Source organism: Lampetra planeri, chromosome 3 (genome assembly GCF_965212315.1).
Source record: "Lampetra planeri chromosome 3, kcLamPlan1.2.h2, whole genome shotgun sequence".
Taxonomy (NCBI): Eukaryota; Metazoa; Chordata; class Hyperoartia; order Petromyzontiformes; family Petromyzontidae; genus Lampetra; species Lampetra planeri.
In genome coordinates, this window is record NC_136109.1 from 13,338,879 (window position 1) to 13,363,377 (window position 24,499).

The following is a 24,499-nucleotide window of genomic DNA, read 5'->3' on the forward strand; positions in this document are numbered from 1 at the left end:
CTTCACACTGATGATGTCTTATCGCCGAAAGTAGCCCCCCTTCTGAAAAGGCCTCCCCATCATGCCTGTCATTTGGGTTGATGAACCAAACTGCACCACACTGGTCGATGAGGGCTGGAGAGGGCGGGCCAGGACCAGTTCAGATAACACTCGCCACTTGATGTTAGCCATGGCCAGGATTCGAACCCAGGAATGTGGGTTCATAAAAGAGTGCGCTAACCACCGCATTACCATTTCACCTGTCCAATTGGTATATTACATATTCTGTTTGTATATATACGGGACCCCTCTTTACCATTTTGATATGGGGGACCAATAGCGTGGATCCTATTATCCACGGGCTTATCCGCAAGTTTACTCCACTTATCCGTGGAGGGAAATCGCGGATAATTGGACGCCGTTCCACTCTGAGTTTTAGGTACATTCACGGATGACAGCGGATAATAGAATGGAATAGGGATTTTTAATGACGCAGATGATAGGAGTTGTAAGAGGGTAATGAACAAGAGAAGTTCTCCTGTAAACACATATTCATGCACTCTACGACAAAAACATAAACAGTTACGTTTAAATTAATATATTATATTTTGAACAAAAATGTATAACATCAGTTCTGAGTTACACTCATGAATTATAATTTAAATACTGTACTCCCCTCAACAACGCGTGGTTGTTTGCTTATGAATTTCATTTTAAATTACATTATAACAAATTCACGATTTATATGGCATACACGACATGTTATGAATGCTCGTAATGTCAAACTTAGAAAAGTAACATAATATGATCGTATGTATTCCTGGCAACAGTGCCTGATGTGTTGGCAAGTATTAAAAACACATATGAGCGTGATGTATGTAATGTGATGTAATGTTAACAGCAGAACTATATTACAGTTGTACTTACCTCAATTTGATGTGTAATTAGGAATCGATTCATCAACATTAAGCTCATAACTAATCTAATACACCCACTAGAGGCGCTACCATTCAGCACAGCATTTAAAAAAAGTATCGTTTCCTCATAAGAATCACAGGACCTTCAATTGTGACGAATCATGAAATTGCTGCAGACATGAACCGTGTCCACGCGTACTATCTACGGTCTTCCACAACGTAAAGCCCCATGTACTCTGCACATAAATTCCCAATCAATGGGAATTCATCTTCATTATTTTTCGAGTCTCTGGAACCAGAACCATGCTAACAAAATGACACCTCCGATTAGTACGGCTGCCTACGTAAGGTGCGAACAAAGTTAAACATTGACACATATATAACACACCACCACTGATAACCTCAACCTTGTTGAATAACTGTCCGTTTTAAATGCAGGACGATTGCAATTTCGATTTACGCTATAAAAAAAACATCAAACATAATGCTGTTCAAATGCAGCGCTACTGGATTTAAAATGCTCAACGAAAATAATCAACGTAAGCATGAGTAGGCATGGGAAACACAAATAAAAACCGCAAAGTGAGCATGCCTTCTGTGTCACAAAAAAAGCAGCCAACATCATCAATTTGACGGATATGAAATCTGGCCCAGTGGCTGAAAACGCCAGAGCCCAGCGGGAAGGTGGGTGTGGGGGGATAAATAGAAATGACGGACAATGCTAAGTGCAGTGAGGCAATTAGCACTCACTGTGGAATGTCTCTGTTCCAACAAACACACCATAAAGTTATTGAGGAATCCAGCAAAACACTCACTACCTTTCATATACTGTATGTGTTTTATTCCACGCTTGTATTTCGTGGGTTGGAGCCCATCTGTGGATTGATTCTCATCTGTGGAACACCCCGAGATTTATCTTACTTGGGGGGCTCTCTGGATAAATGGCATTTGTGTACCTGCTGTGACAAATGGTTCAGAAACGTGATTATTTACGAGAAAAAAATATATCACATGAATTGAAAAGTGCAAAGAAGCATGGAGAAATCCATGCTTTAAATTGCATTGAGAGACAGAGGGACACGTGGATTAGAGAACATACTGTACTCAGGTTAATAATAATATAATTCATATTATTAAAAGTAAGCGGGCTTGGAGAGGACACTGCGCTAAAAGTGATGATGGCCGATACTCAAGAATAATAGTGGAGTGGCAGCCTAGGAATGGACATGTCAGAGAGCACATCTAACAAGGAGATGGAGCTATGAAATCAGCTTGTGTGCTGGTGCTAAGTGGATTGTTACAGTGGATTGAACATGGCTGATGATGATGACTCTGCTTTCCTCCCACATGCCACTCATGAATTGAACATACCGATTGTAGAATCCTCCTGAGAAATAGTCTTGAAGCTCAGTGAGACTTTCATGGGTATAGGGGTTTTTGCTTATTTGAACATGAAATAAACACTGACAATATTTTACTAGGTTATTTAATTTTCGTGTGCCTGTATACTCCTCTCTATGTGTGCCGTTGTGATGTCTGTCTGCTTGTATGTCGGTCTATAGTTTTCTAGTTAGATTTTTGTTGCTATTTCTTTTATGCCTGATGATGATTGCTTGTGTTGCAATCGAAACGTCGTAATGTGTTGTTTTATTTTGATTTATTATTTTATTTTTAGACGTGACTTAACCGAAAAGAACCAAAGAATAATTCCTGCAGTCACGAAAGCTCCCAAATTAAGATTGAAACACTGACAACTGTTTTAGTTACCCATTGTGTGTTGTGCGAGCATCAACATCATCATTAGTTATGTAATGCTGTGTGGAAGCTGTCTAGCTTCTTGTTATCGAGGCTCCGAGAGGCCAGAGATAGAGGCACCATGTAACATTTAGTGATAAGCAATGCAATGTATCTCTCCTCGGAAGGTAAGCTGTTTTATTTGGCCTTCGACAGGCTGCTGCTAGACTTGAGATAGCGATTCTAGACATCAAATAACATCAACAAATTGTTCTTCATTTGCAACACTCCAAGCCATACACAGTCAGGCTAGGGAATGATCTAAACCGTATCCCCCTAATGTAATCAAAAGTTAAATAGCAGAAAACATTTTCTACTTTACAAAAATTCGGAGAGATATAGGTAAACTATAAATTATTCTTTATTTTACCTGCTAAAGCCCACTGAGCTATGTAGCTCTTTTTCAAAAGCGACCTGGCCACAAAATGATAGCTCAATGAAGTGGCTTATCACGTGTAAATGTATAGCAGCCAAATACTCTAATCACATTTTTATAAATGTGGAGTAACCCGGAGGACTTGGGAGAAAAATCCAGGCGACCATGGGGAAAACTGCAAACTCCAAATATGCAGCAGGCGTCAGGGCCGGGATCGAGCCCACGACCTCCTGTATACTGGGCGAGGTAGTTCACATCTCGCCACAGAGAAAACGAGCACTCTTGCACTTTTGCATTCTTGAACACAATCTGAGATGTTAGAACATATTTTTGCACAACTTTGTGTGTGCCTCAGAATGTTCCATTCATTCCCCATACTGTATTAGGCACATCAGGCAACCGTTCATTCAGCAAGTAGATTTTTTTTTTAAGACAGTGCTCTGAGCCACCCACATCAACATTAACCCTTGGATGTTTTTTTTGGATTATATTTGTAGTTTGTGGTAGCCACACCATCCTCTCAAGTGTCAAATTGATTCTGAGGAACAATGCTCAAAATAGGCAAAGGGTCATGCACAGTATGTGGGTCACAGTTGACTGAAATTCTAGTCATTCTCATTTGCCTACACAAACCATATCAGTTTGCTCCTGCCAACAGGCTCTTGCCAGTCCACATCGCCTTGCTCTTAACCACTCGCTGCCAATAAGGAACATTGTATTTCAGCTCAGTTTTACAAAAGCATATTAACCTTAAGAAATGTATTGAAAATCCAACGTGGGTTGCTACTCATTATTTTCGCTAAAATCAATATGTTGGAAGAACTTTTATGTGTGGATTAATTATTTCTGTTATCTACCTTTAACCTTGCATAATATTAGTCACCCAGAAATGGCAGCAGAGTCATCCTATTAACTGCATTTATCTATGAATGAGTCACCCAGAAGTGCTAAATTCATCATTTTAATCCAAGTCTTTGGACAGAAAATAGGAATCACATACAAGCAGCAAAAACTTCATCTACATCCATCCCTGGATAAGACGAGTCACCTGGGAGTGCTGCGAATTCATTTTATTATCCATAATAGAGGTGTTTGGGTTAGATCACGATCTTACCCAAAAACCTTGACGATGGATGATATTGGTCGCGAAAGCTTACGTGTTAAACTCATCCTATTATCCAGGTTCATCTGCAGATAAGATCCACACTTTAGTGGACTTTTAGAAGTGCTACATCATATTACCAGAGTCTTTTGAGAGATAAGAGGAAAGATCCAGAAGTGGTGGAAAATTAATCCTTTTTATCTGCATTTATCCAAAAATGTAGATGACAGAATCCACCAATAGGGCACACCACATCACCGCTAATAAGAGGAGTTTCTCTATATTAAAATGCATTGTTGACATTTTCGTAGTTTGCATTATAATACTTTTTTTTCTTGCCATGAACTGAGTTCAATTCCAGGTGAGAGGTAAAATAATTTGCAAGGGATGTCACGCTCTCCCATTTCCAACCCACACAGGCCAGCGTGAGGTATAACAAACAAACAAAAACATGACTTACGTGGCGTGGAGAGACCTTCATCCAGAAATAGATAGAAAATGTCTCAAATGTATTTATTTTATATATGTAGATATTGATAGTATTACTTGACATACCTTACATTAGGTGGCCACTATACCTCATATGGTACCCCTATAGAATGCTGAAAACTGTGCTGTGGTCCTAGATACTGACCTTTATTCCCGTGCACAGCATTGGATCAGGATCCATGTCACAGTTTACAGTGAGCCTTGGAGGCATGTTGGCTCTGCCATGCTCATCGCTCGACCAACTTTATAGCAGGCGTCTGTGTTTATACAACGATGAGTGTTTTGGGACAGCATGGTGCTAAACACAACGCATGTAAAATACAGCAAGACAATTTCGATTGATAAATCACTCAATTTCTCCTTTAAACAAATTCCATATTACAAGGGTGATATTTTGTTTTGTTTTGAAACATAAATAATGAAAGACATATGCACTTAGTGGTGGATCGTGCGTAATAAAATAACAATGATGAACAGGAGTCTGTTTCACCATGTAAATATAAAATAAGATTTCAGTCCATCGGCTAGCAGGCTTTGTGGACTGTTTTTTCTCTTTCCAGAAGTATTTGTATAAGCAGGCGAACTCTGAACCAGTTATGACTTAGTGTCATCAGCCACACGAGCTCACACTTGTTGTTGCAAAAAATTGGTCCAAAAGCCCCATGGGATGATGGATGTTACTTTACATTTATGTGCTGAAGCAGACACTCATGTGTTTTATTACTTAATCGTTGAATTACACTCCCTCCACCGAAGTACATGTTGTAAACATTTTCTATAATGCACTGAAAGGGCCTCACTGTGTTTCACCAAACGAGTAGCATTTATTTAACAGGCCACACTACCGATGAGATATTGAAAGTTGAAACAGAGCCAAAGTTTGCCGACTTAAGAAAAAGTTGCTGAAAAATATTGGCCCAGAAGCCCCCGTAGGCTGATGGATATGAATATTGTTGTTTCAGTTATTTTGTTGCAATATTAATACCTGTATGTTTGCATATGTTGGGTATTTGGGATCATTTTCCTCACCATTTGAAAACCAAACATATTAAGCATCTTTGCAAAGTCCATTCGCAAGCTCAATTAAGCTCTCACCAAATTGGTTCGATGATGGTTTGCACACCTTGGGGAAAGTAACATGTTGACTGAGAATATATTAATGCCACAGCAAAGTTGACAGGACAATCTGATGCATGTGAGCAGAACAAAATCAGGACAACTTGGTGACACTATTAATTCACTTTTATCGTTTGTGGAACTTGCCAATTATACAATGTAAGTCTGCATTCATTAAATGAACGCTCTATACTGCACTGCATGGAACGTTCTGTTCTTGCAGGTTGGTAAAGTTTATTAACAAAGTCAAGTGAGCAAGAGTCTGTATGCTACTATTTATGCTTAAATACATTAATGACTCTCCTATCGTACAGTTACATGCTAATTTCTCACATTAACATTCACTAGCCCCGGCCACTTCTTTATTACCCTTGAGCTACACCCATTTCAAACATTTTAAAACAGTCTGCCTCAGCAGCAGGACCATGCTTTCCCTCCTGATGACGGACGCTTGTGTTGCGCCCGAAACGTCGTGATTTATTTTATTTTATACCTACGTGACTTTACCGAAAGAACCAAAGAGTATGGATTCCTGCAGTCACGAAAGCTTGAAATCTAGATGACATTAATGACGTTCACTGTACTGAATCCACGACGAGAAGGTTGACAGGCATTGAGTTTTAGATTTGGCAAATAATTTGCACAGCTCCGTTGTTAAATGGCATGGGCTAATGTTTTGTGTGTTGTCTGAATCTTAACACCACAGTGCAACTGTAAACAGAGCATAACCTATGCAATCGCTTGAAATGCCATTGCTGCTGCTGCACATATCGTGTTTACTTTTCCCAGCCAGTGCTTGGGCAGCAAGGAAATTTCATTGCCATTTTTTTTATAAAGACTTTGTGGGTAAAATCGTAAATGCCAGGCCCGTTTTTCGCATAAACACCCAAAATTCCAGCCGAAGAAAAAAATATACGTAAAAAGTTTGCAATGTTAACATATTATACGTGACTTCTGTTGCAATAACGTTGCACACAAACAAAATAATTGCAAGTTATAGCAAAAGGCATTATTGGAAACACACGTTTACAACAATTTCACTCTTCGCTACATATATTGACCACACATGCACAAATTATATTTTGAAAAATTATGAAAATCAATAAAAATGTATTCTACTGCAGAGGTGTTTAGTAGTTTTCGGATTAAATACGCGGTGAGAGACATGGAGAGGAGAAACAGAAAAACACTATTCTGTCTTTCTCTAAGCGCATTGTAAATTTAACAATGAGTAAAAACAGCCAGATAAGTTGTTTTCCCAACTCTGATGCTCACGTTTGCTCACTTGGAGTGGTTATTCCAGAATTTGTCTTACCGCTGGCGTGGATGATGAGGCTTCGTAGCTGAGGAGCAGAAAACACTCCACTGTAGGTGCACCACGGCCAGGTTATATTTGTGTGGATAAGGAGGGCATGCTGTATAAGCAGTCTAGAGAAAGCGTTATTTAACAGTTATATTCATGGCTTAACCCACATTATTAATTGAAGGGTAAAAACTATACTGTGGCTGTTATAAGCTGCTTGTAAACTGAAGACTATGGATTAGAAACGCACAGCTTTCTCTATTTGTTTAAATAGTGAACTGTGAGCCTTATTTTTTGTATTGTCTTAATTATTACCATTCTTGTAGATTAGTTACTCATTTTTCTTGGGTCTTTCGGTAAAGTCACGTAGATAGGTCCAAAGAAAATAACAAAAAAATAACAAAAAACGACGTTTCGATCGCAATACAAGCAATCGTCATCAGGAGAGAAAAAATAGCAGGAATGCTGCTGAGGCAGTATGTTTTAAAGGTTTGAAATCGGTGTAGCCCAAGGGTCAAAAGCGAAGTGGGCGGGGCTCGTGATGTTAATGTGAGAGATTAGCTTGTTAGTGTAAGATCGCAGAGCTACCGCCACATCGAGGAAAACGAGCAACGGTGGCTGTGTTAGTGAGACATTTAACCTGTTAATGTAAAGACATTTTACCTGTTAATGTAAAACCAGAGAGTCGAAAATAACTATTAACATCGGAAGGTAGGATGGAAACATCACAGCCAGTTATGACTTAAACTGGTTAATAACGTCCTTCCAATGATTGCTCAGTTTGTACTCATCTACCTTCGTCTTAGAGTAATAAATTTCGCGTGAGCCCACCGCATTAAAACCATGATCAGCCACGGCCGATGTATTGGTCCTACCGTGTTTCAGATCTGCCTTATGTTCACTAACACGGTCCGAGACATGTCGCTTAGTTTCCCCAATGTAACTACTGCCGCTGACACCACTTAGTTTGTAGACGCCGGGGTACTGCATGTCAGGGATCACATCCTTCACAGATGGGATCAGATCACACATTTTTTTTTACTGTGTTAAATTAACGCGAGATTTTGTGTTTGCTCATGATTTTGGAAATCTTTTTAGTGACCCCTGCTATGTATGGCAAGGTGATGGTTTTGATTGGGTCCTCAGATGGTTCTTTCCCAACGGTTGGGGTGATAGCTTTACGGATTGTGTAGTCTGAATATCCATTCATCTTGAGAGCTTGGTGTACACGTGTTCCAGTTCACTGGCTAGGTGATGACTGTCGGAAATACATTGAGCTCTATGGTGTCGAGTTTTGATGAGGGAATTCTTCTGGGATGGATGGTGGTGGGAGTCAGGTTTTAGGTAGGCATCCGTATAGGTGGCTTTCCTGTAGACAGTGTCCCTTTGACCCATCTGGTCTCTTTTCAATTAAAACATCCAAGAATGGTAACTTGCCATCCTTTTCCACCTCCATTGTGAATTTGATGGCTGGGTGTATGGAATTGATGTGGTTGAGGAATTGGTTCAGAGCTGGTCGGCCATGTGGCCAGATGGCGAACGTGCCATCTACGTACCTCTTCTACAAAGACGGACATAGAGTGGATGCCTGGATGGCATCTGTCTCAAATTTTCCCATGAAAACATTGGCTGCAACTGGAGATAAGGGAGAACCCATTGGGGCACCTTCAACTTGTTTCTAGAATGTTCCATTCCAGGTACAAACATAGCAAAGAGCGAACTACTATTGTTAAATTAACGGACGCCTCACATGTTTATCTCACTCGCAAATCTACTACCAAAGACAAGTCACGCAGAGTCAATAGCGGCCACGCTGCTCGTAACACGCCCGATCTACACCCTCGCCAGCAGCCATCGTCTCTTCGCTGTTGGTCCAGTGCTGATAACCATCCATCTCACTCCTGCACGTGATCTCGTCTCATCGCTCTCTCTACGGTGGCTGTCCTCATGGACACGTTCCCACCTTTGGCTACCATTCATTCCATGACCATTGCCATCCATCTGGCGTCATCCTGTCTGCCCCAGCCAATTTACTTTTTCTAATTGTCCATGTAATAATGTAATTTATGTTTTGTTTAATATATAGAGCCCTATATGCAAGGGTTTCCCTGAACACTTTACATCACATCTCATCTCAAATAATTGTAAGGGCACCCCCAGCAGCAGCTGTCACTGTGAGTACAAGATGACACAGCACCTGGTCTGCAAACAGGCATTAGTTTGCCGGTAGGGGGTGATGATTTTAATGTGTAATCACAATTGAGTAGCTTGTGGATAATTTTAGAATTTGGCAAATGTCTGATTTGTGTTTGTTCCATGAACCATGTGTTCCTGATATACATACACTACTCACAATACAATTTTATTATGGATATGTCGAGTGGCTAAAGGCAACCACGTCTCATGATACTACAACAAACAGTGAGGCATGTGCATTATAGTGGAGAAGTGAGTCTATACATATATACAGTATTTCTTTTGGAGAAAAGTGTTTTGGAGAAAAGTAAGTTTTGGACATATGGGAAGAGAAAGGTCTTGAGCATGGACTTGAACAAGCACAGGTGGGTCATGGGGAGGGACATCCAGACAACATGGGCAGCAAAAGGGAAAATTCCAACAACCACTGAGCAAAGGTTGCCTGTGGGAGTACAGTGAGATAAGGGAGAAACGTAAGGCAGGAGCGAGTCTTTGCAAGGCTATCTGGACATTGATCTGGAACTGGCTTCAAAGCAATGGGTATTTTGGAGTATTGGGGTGGGTGAGAGGGAAACAGTAGCCGTATTAGGTCAGAGTATGTACATGAGCCATAAACCTGATGTACATGAGCAAGATGAGTATGGGTGCAGAATATAGCAGCAGTGCATGCGCTGGGCAAAAAGCGTCTATGAAGTATAAGGTTATAGTCAATTCTGATGTTCCACAACATTTTCTATAAATATTTGTAAATTGCAATGTTTTCAGAAGGTCCATGACCACTGAGAAAATGTGTTACAAGCACATATGTTAGTCAATTATCAGCATTATGGCCAAGTAATTATCGATCACATCAATGATAACCAGTAATCTTCCTAATACCTACTGTATGTTAAAGCAAAGGAATTGCATGCTAAATTAATGCTGTTACCCATTATCTTGCAGACTAGTGCTTCTAAAGTGATCAAAAATAGTATCTGCATAATATACCCGGTCATTGACATACCTCTCATATCACCACACCAACAGTAATGAGTCTTCACATGAGCAGGCCTTGCTTATGAATTGTCTGCTATTCTCTGAGCTCAGTGAGCACATCTCCCAGTCCATGCCAGGAATATCCGGGGATGTGTTCGACAAGTGGCAATAAGGCCAAGCTGTTGACTCACACAAGTTATTTCTTAAGAGCCCAAACCTTGCTTGCTTGCATACAACGCAATTTAAACCTATTTTCTGAGTAGGAGATATTAGGTTTCACTGTTATCAGAGCTGAATAATCAGTTAAAATACACGCACATTACGCTGCATTAGAAACAGGGGCCGCCACACCACTCTCCTTAAGTGTGTTCCATATAAAGCGACTCAGAGGCAACAATGGCAATTCAACGACCTGTAGCGTTTCAATTATCGAGCAGACAGTGCCACATTACGTATTTATAAGTCGTGTCTACACTTCCATCAATTCAGCCATGCTGGTTGTGATCCAGGACAGGGATGCCCCCTAATTCTCCAGAGTGAAAATGCATTCTACCATCCTAATTAACTGAGTCAAACTAATGTGGATATGCACAAGTGTACCCGCATTACTGTCCAAGTTATTGGTTTCATTTTATCCCATTATATTCTCAAATATATTTGAGAAGCTTAACCTCGTAGTTTATTAAACAGTCCAGTAACACACCATTTGTACGTGCTGCTCATAATATGTATTACCACACTTGGCATAAATGTGTATCGAGTTTTAAATATATATCCTGTTAGTAATGAAACACATTCATTATGATTTTCTTGCCTGAATTAAAGCCATATAAGTGAAAAATGGGTGCAATGGTGGCGAGATGTTAACTGCCTTGCCTAGTATACAGGAGATTGTGGGTTTGATCCTGACCCCGACGCCTGCTGTATATTTGGAGTTTGCGTGTCTCTCTCTTCCCGTGGTCGCATAGATTTCCCTCTGGGTCCTCCGGTTTCCCCCTCCACATTTAGAAACATTCGCATAGAGTATTTGGCTGCAATACATTTCCACATGATAAGCCACTTCGTTGAGCTCTCATTTGTGGCCAGGTCGCTTCTGGAAAAAAGCTATATAGCTCAATGGGCCTTACCTGGTAAAATAAAACGTTTGTAGTTTTAGATTATAGTTTGAAGTGCTTATTTTTATGCACTGCCTCTCTCACCTCAATCGTTCCTCACCACTCATCGATTCAACAGATTGTATTATAAAGAACAAGGAAAAATTTTAAACGTAAATTTGGTGAGATGTGTCGTTTTGAATGCAATGCACGTAAACTTTTCATTGTATGAATAACGAAATCCTCGTCTCCATTCCAAGGAACGTTGGGTTTCTCGGTCAATGGCCAGGGTCAACGGCGGCGTGGTGTATTCCGCAAATATGCCCGACTGTGAGGGCGGGCACAAGCCGGCGTGAGTAGGTTAAACGTTGAGTTTTATAAGGGCACCACGGGGTGACCAGCCCCACCCAGCCCCACCCCTCCCGCCCCCCACCCAGCCCCACCCTCCCCGAAACGTCGTGATTTTATTAATTAAACATTTTTACCTACGTGACTTTACCGAAAAAAACAAAGAGTACAGCTCTCTCCCCACGCGCAGCTTCCTGAAGGATACTTGCGAAGGTTAATAAGTCTCCGATTTCAATTTGTTTGAGGTATTAAAGTCTAGTAACGTTTTCCCTTCGCAGTATTTTGTTGTGAATGCCGTCGGAAGAAGTCACACGATTGGCGTTGCAACGGTCCTTTTCAGGCTGTGTTATGATTGAGTATGTTTAAAGCAACTTAATATGTTAGCTAAATCACCTTGTGATTGCTTTCTCTCAAAGTAACATATTATATGTTAACATACATGAGGGTAATTTAATCTGGGAGGTAACACCCTTATTAGATTATTCCATAATATATAAAGGCTAATGATATGCTAATTTCCCCTTGTGTTTTGGCATCATTCTTGGATTTTAAAAATTATCATAATCATACAGCTAGGATATAATACATACCTAACTGTAATGTGATTACCGGTACACATTGAAAAAGAACAGTACAGGAACCTGCCTCTGGTAATCTAACTACAGTTACACATTACCTCCGATTAGCATGGTTGGTTAAGTATGGTGCAAAAGAAGTTCAACACATTACTCTCCAAAAACTGATGATGACAATGATAATGACCTTTTAGCCAGCAGAAGCCTGACTGAGTCTCATGACTCTTTTTCAAGAGGGTTCTGCATCGAAATATTTGGCCAATCCCATGCACAAGTGTCTCACTTGTGAGTGGAAATTGAAGTAACTGGAAAAAATTCATGCACACAGTTAGATGCAATCCATTGCTGTCCTGCCATCTCCTGGATACCTCGAGATTTGACAAGACACAAACAGCAGATCACGCGACTCCCGTCATGACTTGCACGCATGTCATGTGAATACCGCATTGCATGTACAATGCTGTGGCTTAGACAGGGCTGGAGGCATTGTGGTGATAGGTATCCCATCATTTACAGAAATTGTTGGCATGAAATTCCACACGGCCCAAGCCTGAAAAACACCTGGCATTCCCAGGCAGGCTTTTCACTCAAGAACTCACGTGGTTCATTCCTGAAGAACTTTCTAGAGCTGATGTGATTGCTGGCATTCAGGATTATTTGGTAGTAGTTGTTTGATGATGACGATGATATTGATGATACATTACAATCACAAAAATATAGAGATGTTGTAAAGCATATTTTAGGCCACAAATTGTGCTGTTAAAGCAGCTGACAGAATGCAGACATACGTCTGTAATGACCATCTAAATTACATTTCAAATGAGTCCCATTGTTTAACATAGCCATAGCAAGTTGGCAGATATCTTCCAAAATAACCTCATGAAGCCAACATCAGACAATGAACTCTATTTAGAACACAATCAGAGTCTGTTGAGTCCTTGTAAGGAAATGTTTTTAATGACAGATGTCCTCTGTCCTTCCAAATGGAACATTGGGGTACGTTACCCATCCGCTGCAGACAAACTGCTGCGGATGGGTAACGATGTTTCAAATAGAAGAGACATTATGCACTCAATCTGACAGACCGCCTAAACCCACAACTGAATTGTTTTAAAATTGAAAACCTGGTCAGACGCTAACTCAACCTATCATCCCTCCATGGTAGAAACAATGAGTTCCCGGTTTGTGTAAAAGTCAATCAACCATATAAGGTGGAGAGACTGGTCCCTGGAATGGGAATGTGACATTTAACCAAGGGCTCAGGACTGTCAATGAAGATGAGCACCACCCAACACCCATTTGTGCGTATTTTTATCTCTTAGAAATCAACCAACGCATACGATATACCAGAATAAACAGACTTATACTCCAGTTTCAATTTAACCACAAGCTGGCATGTAACACTTAACTGCAATGTACTTCTTCTTGGTTCTTTCGGTAAAGTCACGTAGAAGGGAAGTAATAAAATAATAAAAATAAAACATAATAAAACAATTCTCACGACGTTTCGGCCACAACGCAAGCAGCCATCCTCAGGCGAAGAATGAAACACCCCAAGCTTGGAGCGTATATTTAAGCTGGGTTAGAGGGGGGGGAGGTGGGAAGAAGAGCGCCTAAACAAAATAATTTGCATATCAAGAGGAATTCAGCATATGGAAAATGCGTAGGAGGTGGGCGGGGGGGGTTCCAAATCAATACTATGCCCGTGCATTATGCAGGATTAGCAGCATCAAAGGGGGGGGGGGAGGGGGGGAGCATTAACAAAGGAAAGGAATGTTAATAGTATGTAGCTGTAGTTACTAAACAACCACGTAAAAAACTACAGTATAAACTGCATGACAAACTAAAGTATAAACTACATAGCATCATCAGTAAACTTACTATACTCTACAATAAGCTGAGTTACTAACAGTAAGTAATACATGAAAAATTCTACGTTGTAAAAAATTATATAATATGCTTCCATCTAAACTTTATTCTCTTACATCACACGCGTCTATACCGTACTATATACTTCCATAGGCAAAACCAACATTAAATTACATACTGTATTGCTATAAACCACCCTATACCTTATACATTTTTAATATAACACTATGTATTATTCTACCCACCCTAATGTGTATCAAAATGGTTTATTACGTCCTTCCAGTGATTGCTAAGCCAGAATCCATCTTCTCGGTTAAAATTGTCTCTGTGTTTGTAAATGTGGATCGCCTCATGTACGAATCTCTCATGATAGCCAGATGGCTTGCAGAGAACCTCTGTCTTGGAGAAGTCAATGTCATGTGAGCCCACTGAGTTGTAACAGTGATCTGCCACGGCTGAGGTGTTTGTCCTACAGTGTTTCAGGTCAGCTTTATGTTCACGGATGCGGTCCGAGACATGTCGTTTGGTTTCCCCAATGTAACTGCTACCACAGAGGCAACTTAGTTTGTAGACACCAGGGTACTGTATGTCTGGAACCACATCTTTTACAGACGGTACCAGATCACGGATTTTATGTACTGTGTTGAATCGGACCTGGATCTTGTGTTTAATCAGGATTTTGGAGATCTTTTTTGTGACCCCAGCAATGTAGGGTAAGGTGATGGTCTTGAAAGGCTCCTCAACAGGATCCTTCTTGGTGGTTGGAGTGATGGCTTTGCGGATTGTGTAGTCGGAGTAACCATTAGCCTTAAGAGCTTGGCGTACGTGTTTGAGTTCACTGGAAATGTGTTCATGGTCGGAGATGCATTGGGCTCTATGATATAGAGTCTTGATGAGGGAATTCTTCTGGGATGGATGGTGGTGGGAATCCGGTTTTAGATAAGCATCCGTGTGGGTGGCTTTCCTGTAGACAGAGTGGCTCATTGAACCATCAGGTCTCCTTTTGATTAGGACATCCAAAAAGGGTAGCTTGCCATCATTTTCGACTTCCATGGTGAATCTGATGGCTGGGTGTATGGAATTGATATGGTCGAGAAATTGGTCTAGAGCAGGCCGGCCATGTGGCCAGATGACAAAAGTGTCGTCTACGTACCTCTTCCATAAGGTCGGGCGTAGAGTGGCAGTCTGGATGGCGTCCGTCTCAAATTTCTCCATGAAGATGTTGGCTACAACCGGAGATAAGGGGGAGCCCATTGGGGTGCCCTCAATTTGCTTGTAGAAGGTTCCATTCCAGGTGAAGTATGTATTGGTTAAGCAGTGTCTCACCAGGGGGGGTACCCCAGCATTCAGTCCTTGATGAACCAAGTCTTCAATGATTGCGATGGTGTCAGGCACAGGCACCTTGGTGAACAAGGAAACCACATCAAAACTGACAAGCAGGTCGTCTGGGGACAGGGCAATCCCCTTGATTGTTGATACCAGGTCAGTAGAGTTTAGTACTGCAGAGGTGGTTTTTCCAGTGAAAGGCCGTAGGATTTCGGACAAAAAACGAGCCAGTTTGTAAGTCGGGGAGTTGATAGTAGAGACAATGGGACGAAGAGGTGTATCTTCTTTATGTATCTTTGGCAAGCCGTACAATCTTGGTGGCCTGGCTGCAGAAGGTTTCAACGAGAACTGTTTGGTCTGATCAATTAATGCGGTTGAAGCAGAAATGATGTTGTTGGTTTTGGAGACGAGGCTGTTGGTGGGGTCTCTTTTTATTTTTGTATAGCTGCCATCGGTGAGTAGTTCTTGAATTTTGTTGTTGTATTCTATTTTGTCCATGATGACAGTGGCATTGCCTTTGTCGGCTGAGAGGATGACAATGTCATCCCTCTTTTTTAATTGAGCTAATTCAAAACGCTCATCTTTGCTGATGTTGCTAGCTGGCATCTTAGCGTTTTTGAGGGTTACAGAGATTTCCGATCTTGCTACGTCTGCAGCGATGTGACTCAAGCCCTTGAGAGCTACATCTACTCGAGCAATTATATCATTAACTGGTATGTGTCTAGGTGTGACTGCAAAGTTTAGTCCTTTAGCTAAAACGGATTTCAAACCTTCAGAAATAGGACTGTTACTGCGATTAATTACGACTTTGTTAACATCTAGCTTTTCAATGTGTGGGTCCGGTTTCTTGTTTGAGAGGCGGTTGAATTTGGAAATCAAGTTGTCCTTACATTTAGTCGTTTTATTATGTTTTATTTTTATTATTTTATTACTTCCCTTCTACGTGACTTTACCGAAAGAACCAAGAAGATGAATCCCTGCAGTCACGAAAGCTTTAAATCGAAATTTAACCGCCTCTACGGGGAGGGTTTCCACATAACTTTGAGATCCTTCAACAAGCTCCGGGACAAGAAGGCTCAGCTAATCGAGTCTCTCACCTTTCTGAAGAGATGCCGCGACTCTAAGGTAATACCGAACGCATTTACACTAACATCTGCTGCTGTAACTTCTTCTAATGCGAAACGAATTCTGTCTAGAACTAGCTTAGCTCTTATCTCAGAGAAAATCAGACTTACGCGCACCGAACTAGATCAGTTAGACAAGACACTCTACAAATCACACTTATCCTTGAGTGCAACAATGTCCACATCGGATTGGGAACATGTGGAAAAAATGACTGCCTCTTCAGCTGCCGCTATGTCGACTAAATGTAAGGACAACTTGATTTCCAAATTCAACCGCCTCTCAAACAAGAAACCGGACCCACACATTGAAAAGCTAGATGTTAACAAAGTCGTAATTAATCGCAGTAACAGTCCTATTTCTGAAGGTTTGAAATCCGTTTTAGCTAAAGGACTAAACTTTGCAGTCACACCTAGACACATACCAGTTAATGATATAATTGCTCGAGTAGATGTAGCTCTCAAGGGCTTGAGTCACATCGCTGCAGACGTAGCAAGATCGGAAATCTCTGTAACCCTCAAAAACGCTAAGATGCCAGCTAGCAACATCAGCAAAGATGAGCGTTTTGAATTAGCTCAATTAAAAAAGAGGGATGACATTGTCATCCTCTCAGCCGACAAAGGCAATGCCACTGTCATCATGGACAAAATAGAATACAACAACAAAATTCAAGAACTACTCACCGATGGCAGCTATACAAAAATAAAAAGAGACCCCACCAACAGCCTCGTCTCCAAAACCAACAACATCATTTCTGCTTCAACCGCATTAATTGATCAGACCAAACAGTTCTCGTTGAAACCTTCTGCAGCCAGGCCACCAAGATTGTACGGCTTGCCAAAGATACATAAAGAAGATACACCTCTTCGTCCCATTGTCTCTACTATCAACTCCCCGACTTACAAACTGGCTCGTTTTTTGTCCGAAATCCTACGGCCTTTCACTGGAAAAACCACCTCTGCAGTACTAAACTCTACTGACCTGGTATCAACAATCAAGGGGATTGCCCTGTCCCCAGACGACCTGCTTGTCAGTTTTGATGTGGTTTCCTTGTTCACCAAGGTGCCTGTGCCTGACACCATCGCAATCATTGAAGACTTGGTTCATCAAGGACTGAATGCTGGGGTACCCCCCCTGGTGAGACACTGCTTAACCAATACATACTTCACCTGGAATGGAACCTTCTACAAGCAAATTGAGGGCACCCCAATGGGCTCCCCCTTATCTCCGGTTGTAGCCAACATCTTCATGGAGAAATTTGAGACGGACGCCATCCAGACTGCCACTCTACGCCCGACCTTATGGAAGAGGTACGTAGACGACACTTTTGTCATCTGGCCACATGGCCGGCCTGCTCTAGACCAATTTCTCGACCATATCAATTCCATACACCCAGCCATCAGATTCACCATGGAAGTCGAAAATGATGGCAAGCTACCCTTTTTGGATGTCCTAATCAAAAGGAGACCTGATGGTTCAATGAGCCACTCTGTCTACAGGAAAGCCACCCACACGGATGCTTATCTAAAACCGGATTCCCACCACCATCCATCCCAGAAGAATTCCCTCATCAAGACTCTATATCATAGAGCCCAATGCATCTCCGACCATGAACACATTTCCAGTGAACTCAAACACGTACGCCAAGCTCTTAAGGCTAATGGTTACTCCGACTACACAATCCGCAAAGCCATCACTCCAACCACCAAGAAGGATCCTGTTGAGGAGCCTTTCAAGACCATCACCTTACCCTACATTGCTGGGGTCACAAAAAAGATCTCCAAAATCCTGATTAAACACAAGATCCAGGTCCGATTCAACACAGTACATAAAATCCGTGATCTGGTACCGTCTGTAAAAGATGTGGTTCCAGACATACAGTACCCTGGTGTCTACAAACTAAGTTGCCTCTGTGGTAGCAGTTACATTGGGGAAACCAAACGACATGTCTCGGACCGCATCCGTGAACATAAAGCTGACCTGAAACACTGTAGGACAAACACCTCAGCCGTGGCAGATCACTGTTACAACTCAGTGGGCTCACATGACATTGACTTCTCCAAGACAGAGGTTCTCTGCAAGCCATCTGGCTATCATGAGAGATTCGTACATGAGGCGATCCACATTTACAAACACAGAGACAATTTTAACCGAGAAGATGGATTCTGGCTTAGCAATCACTGGAAGGACGTAATAAACCATTTTGATACACATTAGGGTGGGTAGAATAATACATAGTGTTATATTAAAAATGTATAAGGTATAGGGTGGTTTATAGCAATACAGTATGTAATTTAATGTTGGTTTTGCCTATGGAAGTATATAGTACGGTATAGACGCGTGTGATGTAAGAGAATAAAGTTTAGATGGAAGCATATTATATAATTTTTTACAACGTAGAATTTTTCATGTATTACTTACTGTTAGTAACTCAGCTTATTGTAGAGTATAGTAAGTTTACTGATGATGCTATGTAGTTTATACTTTAGTTTGTCATGCAGTTTATACTGTAGTTTTTTACGTGGTTGTTTAGTAACTACAGCTACATACTATTAACATTCCTTTCCTTTGTTAATGCTCCCCCCCTCCCCCCCCCCTTTGATGCTGCTAATCCTGCATAATGCACGGGCATAGTATTGATTTGGAACCCCCCCCGCCCACCTCCTACGCATTTTCCATATGCTGAATTCCTCTTGATATGCAAATTATTTTGTTTAGGCGCTCTTCTTCCCACCTCCCCCCCCTCTAACCCAGCTTAAATATACGCTCCAAGCTTGGGGTGTTTCATTCTTCGCCTGAGGATGGCTGCTTGCGTTGTGGCCGAAACGTCGTGAGAATTGTTTTATTATGTTTTATTTTTATTATTTTATTACTTCCCTTCTACGTGACTTTACCGAAAGAACCAAGAAGATGAATCCCTGCAGTCACGAAAGCTTTAAATCGAAATGCAATGTACTTGTTTTTACAAGAAGTAATATGTATGTACTGTAATTGCAGTACAGTACTGTATGTATTTGTCGATAAGACACTGTATGTTGAACAAATATGGACACGTTTTCCTAAACATATACTGCACTGCTGTAATGTACTTAAATTAATAGGCAAGGCAGATGTGACTTTCACGAGCAAATGTTTTTGCACATTCACCAGTTTATCCTTCTCTAATCCCATTTCACAAAAGAAGCCTCTAACGTGCTGGATCGAGACTGGCCTCTTTGTTGACACATTGGCAGATCGAACACGGGGCTGCGGGATGGGTTTAGTCATTCTCGCCACGACGAATATTGCAACTTTTTTTATGCGTGCAAAATCTGTGCAGGGAACAAAAGCAAAATGTCCAGTTCCAAGATAAAAAGTCACTTTCACAAAATAATAAAGCGTATGTGTCCAAGAGCCGATCATATATATATATATTATAAAAAATATTAATGATGAAATTATGGTGTGTGATTATCCAGTTTATTCTCTGTGTAATGTTTACATATCCACAAGCATGCATGCATGTGATTGTTTGACTATGCAGATAATTATATTCTTTGTCCCACATTTTGCAACGTTAACATTCTGCACGCAAAACGTTCGCCAGTGATAGAGCCTTACTAATTTAAAAAAGTTATTTTCAATTATATTACGCTTTTGTATGCATGTATGTTGAACTTCTTTCGCACCGTACTAATCAGAGGTTTGTGGGGATAGGACAACAAACTAAACACAAAAAGCAGTTTGAAAGTTGCCTTGTATTTACAATGTACATGTTTGGAATTGCAACCTACATATAATTTTTTTTACGATCAATTAACCTGCTCCGTTTTAGAGATTTAACACGAGTATTATTTTATGTATGATTGTTATTACGCTTCTTTACCTCAGAAAATCCTCACTGAGTCTCAGGACTCATCTTCAGCAGGTTTCTGCCATGTTTTTGCAACAGGGAGCGATGCTGTGGCGTGTCATTGCAATTGAGTAATTTTGCGTTTTGGATGTTTGGCCAATACCCCATGCAAATTAGGGGGAGAACTTGCAAACTCCACACAAAGGCGACTATGTCAGGAATCGAACCCAGACTTTCCTTCTGTGAGACACAAAGTATTACCACCATGTCACCCTGCCGGCCCATGTTGACATCACTAGTTTGACTTAAAAGAATGCTCACGATGTGATTTTCACGTGAAAATGACACGAAATGTTTCTGATGCTTTCATAAGCATTATACTGTACAGTACTTGTCTAACAAAAAATATCGTGCCACTGGTGGCAGAAGGCAGAGCACTGAGTGAGCTGCACTTAACACCTCGGTTTGAATCTGACAGCTGTCCGTGATTAAACTTGGTTCTCTAGTTGAGCAAGTTGATGAGTGCATACAACAAAAGTGTTATGATACATCTGATTGATCACATTTGGCAAAAAAAATTCAACCTCTTAGAATGTAAAATATTGGTTTGACTGTAATGTGATGAACATTGGAGTGAAGCAGGGCATGTAAAACGTCTAGTATTAAGAGTTGTAAGGAGTAGTTACGTGATATCTCCTTCCATGGCTATTCTCTAATACACGGGGAAGGCACTGTTCTAAAATCATTGATTCTTAATTCTCCCTATCATATGAAGCAAGGACGATGATTGAAATATAATTGGGAAAAATACTATTATCTTCAATTCTGCTACAATGATCATCACATGTTATTGTAATCGTGTGATTTGTTTCCATTTTTTTTTATTTTAGTTGGAATACCATTCCTATTTACCAAAAAAAAAACAAAGGTCTACCACCAAAATGATATAGGCCTGTGCAGAGAAAAAACAATAAAGTCCTTTGATGATGTGTATAAAAGCAGTTGTAAACACAAAATGGAATACCAAAGATGTTTTTTTAAAGCATTGCATTTAGAAATGTGGTACTCTTGAGTCATTGAAAATGAATACAGTTCCACTTTGCGGGGAAGTCAACAGTGGTTGCCCCCTATTGGTAAACTCACCCCTGCTATATAAATGTGGAATTTCCACCATTGGCTCAGGACTGTAACAGATGAGCATCGCCTCAATGCTCATTTGGGCAGACAATCACATTGACTTTGAGAATGGCATTCAAGCACTGTAGTAAACCCTGCAGAGTACATGGCTGAAATATATAACGTATTTGTTTTATAAATTACATTTTCGTAATTTCAATGTAGTGGCCTCATTAGGTGACGTTAAATATTTAAATTAGTGGGCCACATGAGCGATTACTCTGAAACTGAAGCAAGGCATTTAATAATTTAGTATACTCCTGATAGACTGCCAGATCCGACAAAGCCTAGCAGCAACATGTGTGTCACCTGGACAGCTATTAACGCAGAAAATGTATGGCAAGCATTACTCAACATACATACGCACGCTAGAAAATGCAATGCCATTCATGAATGTACGACAGTATATATATCCGAAAGCAGTGGTTCTCAGAGTGCGGTCCGCAGACCTCCCGTGGCCCGGGATGGTCCTCCAGGTGGTCCACGGGGCTGTGATGCAAACGCAGGTTGATCCGGACAATCATGACAATGTTTATACGTTTTGTTTCGGACATTAATTCATATCATACTAATGCTATTTAATTAAAAATGTAAGTGAGGTAACTACCCTGATTAAACTACCCTAACCCTAAGATTTAAATGTCACCCCTAAAAAAAGCCTTTTCGCTTCATAAAAATAAGAATGTTCCCATAATATGAATCATTTTGTATTCATGGTATGGAGAGAGAAGTGAATGCGTTTTGACACCAGGGGTGGGGGGGGGCTGGGTGGCCCACAGAAACGTTTGCATCGGCTGAGTGGTCCGCGGACCAAAACAGTTTTAGAACCACTCGCCTAAAGGAAGTGCTCTTCATGTATTTGCGTTCATGTGGTTTACATCACAACAGACTCAGGTTGGCCAAGCTCCGGCACGGAGTCCCAGGAACTGGAGCAGAGTTTCACAATTTTCTACGTTGTGCTTTTGAGCCGAAGCGGAGCTACAGCCGGGGTCAGTGCGGCTGGGGTCACTGGGGCCGGGGTCACTGGGGCTGGGGTCACTGGGGCTGAGGTCACTGGGGCTGGGGTCACTGGAGGTGGAGCTAAGGGCAGGAGTGCACCAATCTTTAAAATATCCAGATGCAAGTTCTACATTCTTCTACTGCATTGAATGGAACAAACATTTAATGGACTTCATTGGCAGTGTTGCTCAAACACAAATTTAGAAAATCAGAATCACACAGCATATTCTTATGAAAGTAATATAAATCTTTTTTATAGGGTTTAGATTTGAGAGCAGTTCCCAACACAATGTGAAACACGACAGGATTAAGTTATCCTGTGATATACCAGGGACAGTAGCACTGGAGTGTCAACGGACAAGTGAAATTCAAATAACCTTTCATATTTGATTTGACATGACAATTCAAATAACATAATACTTTTGGAAAAAGTTTTAACTATGCAAATCCAATCTCGCGCAAGAAGAGCGCATAAGTGTTGTCATCACATCTACGCTTCTAGTTAAGGAATGAAACAGGTGGACTTCTCCACCAATCTGGCTGTCGCCTGATGAAGCTAGTTGTAATTACTGGCGAAACGTCGTACTCAGATTATGAATGTTGTGGCTTGGCTCTCTAACACACCAGTGTGCTGTACTAGAAACAAATTGGCATGTTCTGTTTACGTGACAAACCTTACTAACTTGCTGTGTCGGGTGGTGGCAGGTTTAACGACACAATTATATATTTACACGATCTCACCCCAAAAAAAACTGTATTATGGATGATATTGGTCGCGAAAGCCTACGTGTTAAACCAAATCCAATCAGTGATGGAAATTATAAATAAAAAAATTATAACGAAGGCTGAATAGTGGTGCTCAAGATTTTTTATCAGCAAAACAGATAATAATAATATAGAAGTGTGTTGGAGTGACACAAGTATAAAATGCATCCCTAGGCCAGACATTGAAGATGAACTGGGATTTAAGTTATACAATAAAGAGCAGGTTTGAGTTTGTTGTAGAAAACTGAAGCTAGTAATGAAAGCACCATACCAATGGACCTCACGAATAAAGTCTGCAATCGGTGTACTGTATATGACCTGCTATGACATCGACAAAAGACATGAACATTGACAAAGAACATGGATAACAATTTTTTTTAAAGTTTACATATCATGGAGAGGATCATAGTGGAACGACATCGAGAGACAGAAAGATGGCTGAGAGAACATATGCATGTAAGAGAACACTCACAAGTTAGAGAAATTCAATGAGCTTGGACACATCGCTCGAAGGTCAAAACTGACGGCGAAGTGGTACCTGAGAGCACGTCCACCAAGGAGATGGAGTGATGACATGAGATCATTTGCAGGAACTAGACTGTTGCATCACGGGATTGTGAGGGGTGGCTTCATTCCGCAGATGACTGATCATGGCTGATGATAACCGTGACGACACATACATGCGTTATAGACTTCTGGGAACGAAAGAAGAAGTAGAACTTGCCAGTCTCAAACTTTGGTCGTTTCAACCCAACACGATTGAGCTGTTGCTTGGGATTGCCTTCTCTGTGCCGAACTGATATCTGTGATGTACAATCACTGTGATTGCCTCTGTAGAGTGTAGAAGCCCAACAATCATCCCCTGGGGTTTTAGGAAGTCTGCATAGCGCTGCTGTCTGGAGCAGTCTGGGACTAAAATATGTTGAACACACTCAGTATGCTGTTTTGAATCCCAGCCTCTGATTATACAGCACTTTTAAAACCCACCCACTTGGCAACGTTGTCTCCCCACTGAGCAATTCTGTTTATAACTGATTTATTGTATGCTCCTGTGTCTATCATTTTTTCTGGTTGCTATAAGTTATTTTATCTGTTATAATTACGTGTCAGAATTAAGTACATTTTTCCTACATCCTGTCCACAGGG

The 24,499-nt window shown here is 41.0% G+C and overlaps 1 protein-coding gene across 10 annotated transcripts in view; it reads right to left on the reverse strand.

Moving 5' to 3' along the window:
- The window catches only part of LOC144738116 (uncharacterized), a 195,549-nt gene that overhangs the window by 165,276 nt on the left and 5,774 nt on the right, over positions 1–24,499 (reverse strand). The window contains exon 1 of one of the 10 annotated variants that reach the window (XM_078621067.1): positions 7,089–7,107. The exons of the other annotated variants lie outside the window; for them this stretch is intronic. The gene's annotated coding sequence lies outside the window, so the exon portion shown is untranslated. Of the gene's footprint in view, positions 1–7,088; positions 7,108–24,499 lie in introns of those variants that run through there. 10 annotated transcript variants of the gene reach the window in all.